Below are 13249 nucleotides of genomic sequence, written 5' to 3' on the forward strand. Positions count from 1 at the left end.
GGAAATTCAATATTTAACGTAATGTGCACAAATCTTAACAAGCATGTTTACTCTAAGAAATAGCATTCACAGGTACCTGAGTGGCTCAGTCAGTTAAGTGGCTGCCTTCAGCTCAAGTCATGATCCCAGGGGCCTGAGACAGGGTCCCACTTCAGGCTCCTTGCTCAGCAGGTTCCCTGAGTAAGAAGCCCACTTCTCCCTCTGCCTGCTGCTCTCCTGGTTGTTCTCACTCTCTCTCTTTGACAAATAAATAAATAAAATAAAATAAAATAAAAAAGGTAGCATTCATTTATGATCTATAAATATATTTGTTTTAAGAAATTATTTTGCTGATTTGAGCTTACTTAAATATACGTTTTTATAATGAACCCAGTATTAAATCTGTATATGTATAAAGATGACCTTTGATTGTCTGCCCAAGAGGAATGAGCCCTTCTACATATACGGCATTTGCTTCTTAACATCCAATGGCAGTAACCCTGATTTTAGTTTAGAGATCTTTCTCTTACTCCCTCTGATGCTCAATATTATGTGAAACTTGCAGAGAAATTTGGCCAAACGTTGTTTTGCACGTGTCAGTGAAAGTGTTTCTGGATGAGATTAATATTTGAATTGTAGACTGTGTAAAGCCCTTCCTAATGGGGGTGAGCATCGTTCAGTCAATCGAAGATGTGAAAAGAACAAAAAAGGAGACTCAGAGCGAACTCTTCCTGCCTGCCCGCTGAGCTGAGACACTGATCCTTTCCAGGTTCCAGACTTGAACCGACACATCAGTTCTGCATTTCCGACTTGCCAACTGCAGATCTTGGGATTTTACCCCTGTAATCCTGGAGGCCACGTTTTTATGATATTTGTCTATCAATCATCTATCCAGTGATCTATTCATCCACATTCTATTGGTTCTGTTTCTCTGGAGAACACAGCCTAATACACTCCCAACTCGTCCGTGTGGTCCAGATGGGCTCGAACACTCTCCAGGAAGGGGAGCAGAAGAACAGGCTTCAGCCAATCAGCACACTGTGGCCACACGACTGTTCAGGAATCAGCCTATGATCAGAGCCAGGGTTTCTGATTAGCATGGGCACCACAGATCTCTCTTCCAGCTAGCTGTAAAACTGTAGGGATGAAAGTTCTAGAACAGAGGCCAGCATTTTGCACGTAGAAGAGTGAGCTCATTTGAAAATGGAGCCAACACAGAAGTGAAACTGAAGAGTGGAGAGAAATGAGGGCCTGAATTTTAAAATGTGGCCCTGGACCCACCGAGCTAAGCAAGCTCCCGTTCTGAACTTTGCAATGACTTGGGTCAATTCTGTATTTGCTGATGGGGTTTTGGCTTCATTTCCTGTGATTTTTCATCAGAAGAGTGTGCCCTGCTATGTTCCGGCCACAGCAATGTCATGGCAGAGCCTGATACAAAGCCTTAGTACAGGGAGTCGATATCGGGAGGTGACCCTGGGGAACCAGAGCAGGGAGCCGGGGAGCGGGGGTGGTGCTGGGAAAAGTGAAAAAGGGGAGGCAGGAAGCTGTTCCCAGGGCCCTTTACTGAGCTACTTACCCTGTGGGCAACTGGACTGATCCTTCCTGGGGACTCTTTGGGACACTGTGTACCCCGTATCACAGGACTGTTCTCACCACAAAGACTGCCCCTATCCGCCCATCCAAGGTTGGTCAAGGGTTGCCCTGGGCTGTTAACTTCTTTGTACTTCCAGGTTTGTTCTTGTCCAAGAATGGCTGCGGAAGCTACTAGAGGCCGGCAGCAAAACCCCAAGAGGTGAGGCAGAGTTGACTAAGGTGCACCTTTGCACAGCTATTTGTCAGGCCAGTGGCCAGGGTAGATAGATAGGTCCAGGGAGGGTAGATGACAAGGCACTTAAGGTACCCAACACCATTAAGTATCAGTTATCAGCACAACAGATACGCCCTCTAAGACTGGGCTTCACCATGGGTTTATGAACTTGGGAAAGAAAAAAAAAAAAAAAAAAACAGGGCTGAATCCTTTGTAGCCCAAGCAGGACTCAAACGCTGACATCTCCTGTCACTCTTACTTAAGACTAAATAATCCCCCTTGGGAATTCCCTGACGCAAAGTCTTAGGAAATCATTCTGCTGCAGAACAGAGACCAATTGTGTGTAGGCAGAGGAGGGCTTTCCCCTGCCGCGAAGGAAGGGCCCTGGAAGCGATCCGTCTGGATCTGAAAGATGAGAACTGGGGAGGTGAACTTCAGATCAGGTGAAGAAAAAAATTCTTTTTTCACCCCGATCCAGAATTTAAGGAGGTCAGGGGGAGAGGGACCTGCCTCGTTCACTCACACATCCACGCAGCATGTTACACACTGAATGTGACCAGGACCAACCACGTAATTTTCAGGGCCTCGTGCAAAAGAAAATGGTTGTGGAGGAGGAGGATTGTTCTAACATTATTAACAATTTCATTTTGGCAACAGCAGAGCATTATACCAAGCGTGGGGAATCTTCAGACCAAGAGGCCCTAACCGTCATCGGCTCTTCAGTCATTGAGCTCCGTTTCAGGCATCCATCAGCAAGCAAGACCCACCCAGAGTCTGTCCTCATGAAGAGTCTAGGCTGGGATTCATGCTGTTCCCTCTAGCAGTCTTCTTTTCCAGGTATCTTTCACAGCATGAGCACTTGCTAGAGTGAGGTTGATTATATATTAAATAATTTTTCATGCCACTTCTTCCTTAAACTTCTGGAACTTAACCAAAGAATCAAGGATACATTCCAGTGCAGAGTGGGGGCGTCCGGCTATGTGGGGGGACATCGGGTGTGTCTCCAGAAAGCACATGTGTCCCAAAGGACAGCTTCCTAAAAAATTTCCAAGTATAATTTTAATTATTGGCCACAGTTGGTTTATAATCTGAATTAAACCCTAAATGCTGAATAATCTAGGATACTCCCTTCCCCGCTCCACCAGAATTCCCACTCTGCCACACGGGAAGCTCCTACACTCCCTACCCTCTTATATCTGATGCCTTAACATAGCTACCGGGTTTGCATGACGTTTGAAGATTTTTTGAGCCCAAGACTGCTGAAATGCACGGTACTCACTTGGGAATATTTACCGTCTCCCTCACTATGTTTTCAGAGAACCTCTCTGCAGCCTCCGAAGCTTTTGCCAAACACCCACATCTGCAGAGCCAGCACCAACCCCCACTAGTCCTTCTAAGTTGGGGAGTGAGAGCAGGTGCCACACATGAGAAGAGTGAAGGGAGCACAGGTGAAATCAGCATGAACACTCAGATGTTCATGCCCCAGGTGTTCCTCGTAGGGGACTTCCTGTACTTATCGCGCTGTGGGATAACACTGTTTACCTTACAGGAACGTGTATTTCTTATCACTGTGTTATATGAATTACTCGTATCGTATTCTTTCCTGTAGGCACTTTCACTTTAGCCTGTGCTGGAACGGGTTCCGTAAATTAATGACTAAAATTGTAGGAATCCTGTGAAGATCTTAATTCTGAAGGAGGCATCCCCATCAGCAGGAAATGCTACGGGGCAGTTTTGTTTCAAATATAAGAAAAGAAAAAAAAAAAAAAAAAGGAATCCTCGGGTACATTTCATTTTAAAAATCCCTAATTCATGCTTTATGATGCTTTGTGTTCAATTTGACCATAGTGAAGACAGTCCCTGGTAAGTAATAGTTATCATTTTAATTTCAAAAGTGATCCCTTTTTTTGTATGTACATTAAACTTCCATAAATGTTTTCTTTTTAAAACAATTCTATTGTCCCCCCCCCCCGGTTTTATGATTGCATGTGATTTTTCTCTGCTTATTTTAAAATTTGTTACATTTCCCAAGTGCCAGGGATGAGCTGCTAAAGCCTTAATTCTTTCTCTCAATCCAACTTTTGTCCAAAATCGGAAATCACCTAATCAACGTTGGAGAACACAAACGTCATCCACTTGGGGCTCCTGGCCAACTGCTTTTCAGACCGGGAGGGAGATGCGTACCTGGCCCTACACACCGAGATAACATTGTCCTCCTGAGCAAAACAAATCAGTTTCAAAAGTTTCCAAGTTACCTAGGACAAAACAAGGAAGTTTAGCTGAGATCATTTAAAAAAACAAAAAATGCTTACTCATTATAAACTCACCTCCGCTTAATTATTTCCTCTGTCTTGGCTCCCTAAGAAATTTGGAATTTTTTCAGAGGAGTTGAAATCTGAGGCATCATGGGGTCCCATCTGCCAAATGCAATATTCTGACCGAGCGCCAGGGTTAGGGTGACTTCTGTCAACAATCTTGGGTCTCAAATTCAGGTGCCTGAGAGAGACACCAAAACGTGTGATTCACCCAGCCATTTGAGAAATAAAAATGTCAAAGCATTTGGAGTCTTAAGAATTTGAAACAGGAGCACCTGGGTGGCACCGTCGGTTAAGCATCTGACTCTTGGTTTCGGCTCAGGTCCTGAGATCTGGCTCTGTGCTCAGCATGGACTCAGCTCAAGAGTCTCTCTCTTCCCCTCCCTCTGCACTGCCCCCCACCCAAAGATAAGTAAATATATATATATATATATATATATATATATATATATATATATATCCACACACACACACACATATATATATATTTTAAATATGAAATGCTTCATGAGTTTGCGTGCCAAAGATAAGTAAATATATATATATATATATATATATATATATCCACACACACACACACATATATATATATATTTTAAATATGAAATGCTTCATGAGTTTGCGTGTCAACCTTGTGCAGGGGCCATGGTAATCTTCTCTGTATTGTTCCAAATTTAGTATAGACCATTTTAAAATTGGTCTATTTATGTCTCCTGGGCAATAGGCATCAAGGTAGCCGAGGGACATAGAACAACACTATACTTGGCGATAGCAGGGAGAATTGCTTGATTGTGATATGAATAGTTCGCAATCATTTGAATTTCACATCTCAATACATTTTTTTAAAAAAATATGGACGGGGGAGCAGTATCGTCAGAGAGGTGCCGACCTTTTATTTTGCCGAGGAAAGACATTAAACCAAGGAAGCTTAAATCTAAAACCAACAACATAAAAACAAAGACTTTACCGTCGAGTAAAAGGCTGGAATAGAATTCAAAAAACCTTTCTCCATATAAAGTTGCTCCTCTAAACTTGTTCTAACTTTATAAAATCCCTAGCCACTGAAGCAGCAGACCAACCAGCAACCCTTCCTAGTGAACTTGAATTTGGAATCCACTCCATGACACAGTCTGCCTTACCAGAGAGTGAAGTTTAAAATTGGGGGGGGAGGGGGTGAAAGACAATACCACTTCCATTAGAATTCTTCCCTCCTACAACCATGGTTTTCAACAGAAGTGAGGGCATGTTCCCCCATCTGACTGTGGTGTCCTTCTGTGACATGAAGTGCTAGCTGGAAGCAAAACAGAGCCTTATACTACCTGCTGGCTATGGGCCAGGCACTCTGCTAAGTATACACACACATTTGATACTATTTGATACATTTAATACATTTGACACATGCATACAATCACACACACATTTGGTAATATTCTCCTTTTCACTGATGAAGAAGCCAGAGCTGGGAAACATAATATCACTTGCCCATAGACACACAGTCTGACCAGTTCTGGATCTTGGATTTGAAGAAAACAGCATCTGCTTCCCAAGGCCACTTTTCAACATGACTTTTCTCCTTAAAGATTCAAACGAGGATTTTTGACAACCAAGAGACACACACACATGTTTTCATTTTAGAAAAAAGATATTTATGAAGTAACTCATTTTATTTTGGACTCCAGACTTGAGACTGTAGAAAATGTTAATAGCTCGGTTGCCTGAGTCATGGTGGTCATCTTGTTGAATAACAAAATATCTGAGTCACTTAGACTTTAGAAAAGAAAACACATGAGGAGCTTTATTTGTGACTGAATGGTTTTGAAATCAAGTCACAAGCTCAGGCATGAGGATCAAATACTTCTTTATGTTGGTGAGATGAACTGATTGTAAGTGATATGTAAGCAAAAGTGTATAGGTTGACACCCCCCAGGACATTGTTAATGGTGAAACCCTATGGACTCATTGATCACCTGTCTTCAGAGCAGGGCAAGGGAGCCTTCTCATTGCATTCTATTAAATGGTTGTTTATCTCAAGGATAAAAAATAATTTCCCTCCATCCCTCTGTCTCTAGGTACATTTCAACAGCTACATTTAATTCCTGTATATTCACTTGCAGCCTTGACCTTGTGTAGGTGGAATTGTCATCGAGTTCTGTGAGTATGGACTCTTCTATCCCTGAAAATACACGTTGAACTTCTACAAAGATCTCCAATTCCTTGATCAGGATTTTCACAGTTAGAGAAAGGCCTTCATTTGAGGATATCTCAGTGAAAGAAACAAATTTAGACCTAGAGCCATGCCCAATATCAGATTCTTTTCTGAAAGCCGGTTTTGATAAAACAAAGGGAACAAGAGCAAGTGCGCATTGGATGTGATGAGAACACATAAGGAGCTAACCTGGCATTTACTACCCATCAGACATTATTCTAAGCGCTTGACCTGAATTAACTTGTTAGATCAAGTTAATATCATTAGGAGGCAGGTAGTATCATAATCCATATTTTATAGATTAGGAAACTGAGACACAGCTGCTCAGTGATTTGTCCAAGGCTGCATAGCCAGGAAGTAGGAGAGCTGGATTTAAACTCCGTTGGTCTGACTTAAATTAGTCTCTTTTAACCACTGCGCCAACGAGGCCATTGAGATGGGATGGGGGAAGGGCTGGGTGGCCCCAAGAACACCGCAGAGAGTACGGGGTCCCAGAAAGGACTCCAGACTTCCAGCCATACTGAGGACACCCCACTAGCGCTGTTCATATTTATTAAGATGTGAAAAGAAAATGGACAGTTCCCATATTGATTCAAAACGAAAAATGTCAACATTCAGAGAGTCTTCATGAAAAGTCTGTTGTCCTGGGTTGCAAGTCCCCGGGCTGCTGCTCAGGATCCTTGCAAGGTTGAAGAGGACACCCTGAAATGCTGGAGGGGAATATGGACTCTTTTCTCTATGGTCTGGTCACCGCGGTCCAGATTTCTTGTTTTGGAATCAAAGATGCACCCCCTCCTCCTTTGGTTAAACTAAGCAGAAAAGGAACTTGTTGACAGATATCGTGGAGTCCAGGAAACTGAGAGCCAAACTAGACGACCAGACCTGAAAAAGCAGGCAGACCTCAAGGGGGATGAAGCCATCAAACTGTGGCCAGAAGTATACCAAAAGGAAAGTCTAGTTAGTTAATAGTCACTGATGTGCTATAAGGACTGCTGGCACGGCACGCAGAAGTCCCTCCCAGTCACCACCCATGCAAATCTCCAATCCACAGGCTCCTCGAGGAAACCCCCACTCGAAGCATCTGATTGGCTCAGGTTAGTGTCACATGCTCTCTAGTTAGGGTCAGCTGGGAAAGATTTTGTTTTTTTAAACTCGGGTATAATTAATGTTCAGTGTTATATTAGTTCCAGGAGCACAATATAGTAATTCAGTAATGCTAGACATTACTCAGTGCTCATCATGATAAGCCTATTCTTAATCCCCCTCAACTGTCTCCCCCCTCCCCTCACCCACCTCCCCGCCAGCAGCCATCGGTTTCCTCTCTATCGTCTGTTCTTCTTCTTTTTTTTTTTTTAAAGATTTTATTTATTTATTTGACAGAGAGAAATCACAAGTAGATGGAGAGGCAGGCAGAGAGAGAGAGGGAAGCAGGCTCCCTGCCGAGCAGAGAGCCCGATGCGGGGCTCGGTCCCAGGACCCTGAGATCATGACCTGAGCCGAAGGCAGCAGCCCAACCCACTGAGCCACCCAGGTGCCCCTCATCTGTTCTTCTGTTGGTCTCTTTTTCCCTCTCTGTTCCTTTGTTTTGTTTCTTAAATTCCACATGTGAGTGAAATCATATGGTGTTTGTCTTTCTCTGACTGACTTACTTCATTCAGCACAATACCCTCTAGTTCCATCCCTGTTGCTGCAAATGCCCTCGTCTGGCTGAATAATATTCCGCGCACTGTATAGGCCAGCTCGTCTCTTGCCCTTCATCTACGGTGGACACTTGGGTTGTTTCCGTATCTTGGCTACTGTAAATAATGCTACAATAAACATAAGGGGTGTGTATCTCTTTCCGAATTAGTGTTTTCGCTTTCTTTGGGTAAATACTCAGGAGTGGAATTACTAAGTTGTATGGTATTTCTTATCTTTTATTTTTTGGGGAACCTCCATACCATTTTCCACAGTGGCTGCACCAGTTTGCAAGCAAGGGGAATTTTTTGAGCCTCCTCAGCTTCTGTAGGGGTGCCAATGTCCCTATTTTAGGGTTCCTTAAAATATCCTAAGTTCAAATATTCAGAATGGTGTATTTGCCATCTATATTTAAGGACAATGCAATAATCATCCAAAGTATAGAAGGATATCATCCTCAAGATGGAACACTGGAGAGTATGAACGAAGGTGGATGAAGACATGCTTTGATTCTCAGCTTTCCCACAAACTTACTGTGTGGCCACGGGAAGGTCTCTCACAATTTCTGAGCCTACATTTCCTTGTTTGCAAAATGATAGTCAACCCGGTATTTACCTTCTGGATTTGTGGTGATTCCCAGAAATGGTGAAAGCTGGGAAATGCATGACATTCATAAGCTACACCTGAACATGTTACCTCTGCTGTGTAGATTCATTCTGCACTTCCACTTGAGGCAGAACTAGCAGGAAGAGAGTCCTATAGTAAGAAAGGAGGGGGCATACATTGGGGTGAACCATGTGGGATTCGGGGATGAATGATGGAGGAAACGCCCCAAATTATCTTCCCGGTTAACATTTAGAGAAAAATCTATTCGCACCTTCTTCCAACATCCTTGAGAATGTAAGCCCTTCAGTATTTTTTCCCCTACAACTCACTGGATGGCCACGACCACTGGATGTTTTTTCTTGGTGTGTACTTTTCAAGATATCTTGCAGAAGTTTCCCTTTAGGAACCTTCTCTTTGTTCTCATGTGATAGAGGCTTCTGAAGATAGGATTATACATATAAAAAAAAGCCACTTGGTCCCCCAAATTCCACCACAGATAAACCCACCCAAAACACCCACCAAAAAAGCACTCCTTCGGGAATTAAGACATTCCCCTGTCTTTGCCTTCAGTTAATAGGACTTTAGCTAGGATTTACTTGCCAGTGTTGACTGCTTGTTACAGGCTTCAAATGCGTCGTCTTATTTAATCCTTGAACCGATTCTATGAAGTAAGTTCCGCCATTTACAGAAGCAGAAATTGAGTCTCAGGGAGAGGATGTCACTTGTTCAAGGTCATGCTTTAAACCCAAGTTTCTCTTCCTCTAACCTTTAATCCACTACCTTACAGACAATGTATTTGACAGGATGAGTGAACAGCTGAAATGTGTATGACTGAGTGTGTTGTCGGGGCAGGTTGGTGTGTTGGGGGGTGTGCGGGTACGGGAGGGTGTGACCAAAGGGCTGCTTGTGCGTAGGCAGGTGTATGTGCGTGACGGGGGTGGGCATGCTCCGTGGCTGAGCCGGATTTCCTGCCTACGGAGCCCACACTGGCTTCCTCCCATCATCCTGGAACTCTGAGATTCTGAGCTTTGAGGTGCAGGTTGGAATTTAAACTTACCCTATGAGACTTTGAAGGCCCCTGGGAGGGTCTTTTACTCATTCCCCTGGGAGGGTCCCTTCCACACAGTCACTATTGAAATAATCCACTTCCTCTCAAGTCTCTAGCTAGTGGGAAGAGCTTTTATGATGCTAACTTCTTTCCTACTGGGTCATGACTATCAGAGCCCAGAGACCTCAGGAGGTTTCCTGGCGTAGCTCTCTCAGTGGACTTCAATGAGGGTGGTTGTCCGACATTTTTCATTTTGGCTCCACTTCTGAGGGAGCCCCTGACTTGAGCTCCTCGGTGTCCATCAGCTCATTAAGCTTTTCCACTGCCTGGGCAGAAACGTAATTTCTGGAATAAGAAGAGTGGGCTTTTTGTCTTTTTCCTTAATACCTTAAGATAAGAAATTGTGACATACCTACCACTGACTTTTAAGAGAACATAAGGACTCATTCATTAACAACGACAGAAGAAGAGGGACACCTGGGTGACTCAGTTGGGTAAGCATCTGCCTTCAGCTCAAGTCACGATCCCAAGGTCCTGGGATCGAGCCCCTCGTTGCGCCCCCTGCTCAGTGGGGAGTCTGCTTCTCCCTCCACCCCTGCCCCTGCTCATGCGCTCTATCTCTCTCAAATAAAGAAATAAAATCTTTAAAAAAAATTACAGAAGAACATAAAGAAAGGAAAAAGGGAAAAAGAGAAAGTGTTAGTATGGGAGCATTTGTACCCATGGAGAAACCCTTATTTTTAGAGACAATAAACTTGGTTTTGGTCAATAATGCAGAGTAACTTTGGAGTTAGACAGACTTGGGTTTTGAACCAACCACTTTCTAACTTGGACAAAAGACTTACCCTGAGTTTCCTTTCTCTTTCCTGTACAATAGAATAATAATATGCACGCTTCTCAAATTTTAATGTGCATACAAATCACCCAGAGGTGTGGGTAAAATACAGATTCCAGGGGAACCTGTGAGTATTCACACAAACACACAAGATCCCAAAGTGTTTTCTCCAAATTGCAATAGGATCCGACTCTGAATGGCTTCCCCCTCGTTGCTACCACCATCACCATTTGGCGCTGCACAAAAACCAGACACCGGGAGGTCTGCGTAGCTGTTCTCTGGCAGGGGAAGGTCAGGTTGCGGGATCTAGATCATGAGGCTTAGCTGACGTTTGCTACTGAACTTTGTTTTTCCTAAGGACAAAAGAGCTCTCCTAGTGTTTTCTTGTTTCAGAATAGTTCCCTTGGTGCACTTCAAGAATATTGAAAAGCAATCAGATATGCAGTCCCATTCATCCTGGAGTTGACTCATAGGAGACTGCACACGTACTTTCCTCCAGGCCCCTGTGGTGCTTATTGCCTATGGAAGTATGCACTGGTGGTGCTCTGGCAAAACACAATCAGAGATCGACAATGCTCCATGCAAATCAGCAGCCATAAGAAGATATGTTGAGGCAGGCTCTTGACACATGGGAGTGAAGCAAAATGTATTTCACGTCCAAAATAATGAGCAATAATAATTCTACCATAGAGTTTCTCCGATTTTCACCCTGACGGAATTAGCCAAGTTATATCATGCAAGAAAAGTGTAGAGTAGGTATGTGATGATGTAATGATGACATCATGTTAAAGTCAGTTATGAAACATAGATAGTACCAATGGAATTTTCCAAAATCAATGGATTGTTTCATTAGGCAGCTTAACTTGACTCTAGAGCCAATAGTTATACTTATATCTTCCAAAACTATTGTTGATAATAATAGCTAATACTGTTTACCATGTAACAAATACTGTTTACAACATTAACTCATTTAACCAATTATGTCCACTTTCATGTGGATATGTGTTATTAAAGAGTACACGTCTTCTTTGTACAGATTTCTGTTTTCTCCGACATTTCAAAAAAGAAAAAAATGAAATAAAATGTTCCTTTATATATAAAATTTGTCATTAAACCTATTATTTACTAGGAACTGTGTTTCACTAGAACCACAGCATCAATCAACTCAAAAAGTACAGCTATAACAAATAAGACATTTAATCTCTGTTATCTTACAGTATATTATTTGACAAATATTTATGGAAACTCTAAACCAATCCAAGCATAGGTACAGGTACTAAGAAAATAGCAGAGAGCAAGACAGACTGTCTTCCTGCCCTCAGGGAGCTGACATCCTAAAGCAAACTAGAATTCAAGTCATAGGATTGTGGCTATGTAAAACTATTATAGCTATAATTTGTAAAAGTATAGAAGAGTCACTATGATTTCCATGTTGACAGATGAGGACAAGGTGAACTAACTCGGTCATATGTGGTGGGGTAAATTCAAACTCAGGTCTGGCTTAAGTGTTCTAAGAAATACATTTTCTCCTATAAAAAGGAAAATAATACTTATTTTACAGTATGACTGGGTTGGAAGCGATAGTAAAATATCTGGCACATGCACGGGAGCTCCTCAATAAATTATAATTTGTAGTAAGAGGAAAATGATTCATAAACTTGAGTGTCTACCTTGTGTTTTTCACCTCCTTCAAAATGGAACAGCTCCTTTAATGAGGAAACTTCTCAAAAGTTCTCCCTATGTAACTATGTTTTGGAAGATTTAAGATACATTTTTCTATAATATGACTCTAACTTACCAAGAGGACTGAATTCTACTCAGAAATCATGAACATATATGGGACCCAATGAATATTTGTGAAGATAGTGTTTGTGTTCTACCCATTTCAAGTATCCATCTCAGCCTTCCTGAGATGCAGGTATGGTAACCCCCAATTTTATGAATGAGGAAACTAGGTTCACAGAGGTTAAATAACCTGCCCTGGGCCACACAGCTTATGAGTGGTGGATTCATGACTTCAACCCAATACGTGGAGACTAACACTATTATTTATACAGAATTGCTTTCTATATGACACACAAATAAAGCCTTCCAGGATTTACCAACAACTCCCTCCTCACAACACAGAGAATGCATTGATACTGGTCTTTCTCTTTTCACTGAAGAATGAGGAAATCTTCAATAATTAAAGGTCTATTATTTGCTTATTGGGTGTTGGCCAAGGTAAACACCTCTATGTCCTATGCTCCAGAAAAGGCAAAACCAAGGAGACAATGTCTGTAATTTCAAGGAGGCTTTTGTCTACTTAGACAGAGAACTCTGAGACAAATGTCATAGAGATTATGACATTAATTTTTCGAGAGCCCAATTCCTGTACTTAGTAACTGTATTGATAAACATTTGAGAGGTTTATTATACCTTAGGGATTTTCAATGCTTTGTCATCCTCAGGAAAACATCACTGGCTGGGTGCTCCCATTATCACCACTTTGAGATGAGAAACTTGAAGCTTACAGAGATATCTTCCCTGTTTTATCTGCCTACCAAGTTCCTGAGCTGGGATTTGAACTCATCAGCATTTCTTAGCTAATATTCCTTTGGCTTTATTCAATTATACAGTTTCCCTTGTCAAAAGTGCAATACTAAGTTGGACACAAGGGATAATAATTGAGACATTACAAATTGTCTCTCTTGCATGCAGTTTGCAAAAACTGAGCCAGGCAATATAGTAAGGCTATGAGGTAGTATTCACTGAATGCTTTCCTGTGCTAAGAACT

General features: G+C 42.3%; 1 non-coding gene across 1 annotated transcript; it reads right to left on the minus strand.

Annotated features, from left to right (window-relative positions):
* Window positions 1–4696: 4696 nt before the first annotated feature.
* LOC131808656 (U6 spliceosomal RNA) lies at window positions 4697–4801 on the minus strand. The gene has a single exon (XR_009344866.1). It is a non-coding gene; the product is annotated as a U6 spliceosomal RNA (small nuclear RNA).
* Window positions 4802–13249: the final 8448 nt, after the last annotated feature.

This window comes from Mustela lutreola, chromosome 9 (genome assembly GCF_030435805.1).
Source record: "Mustela lutreola isolate mMusLut2 chromosome 9, mMusLut2.pri, whole genome shotgun sequence".
Taxonomy (NCBI): Eukaryota; Metazoa; Chordata; class Mammalia; order Carnivora; family Mustelidae; genus Mustela; species Mustela lutreola.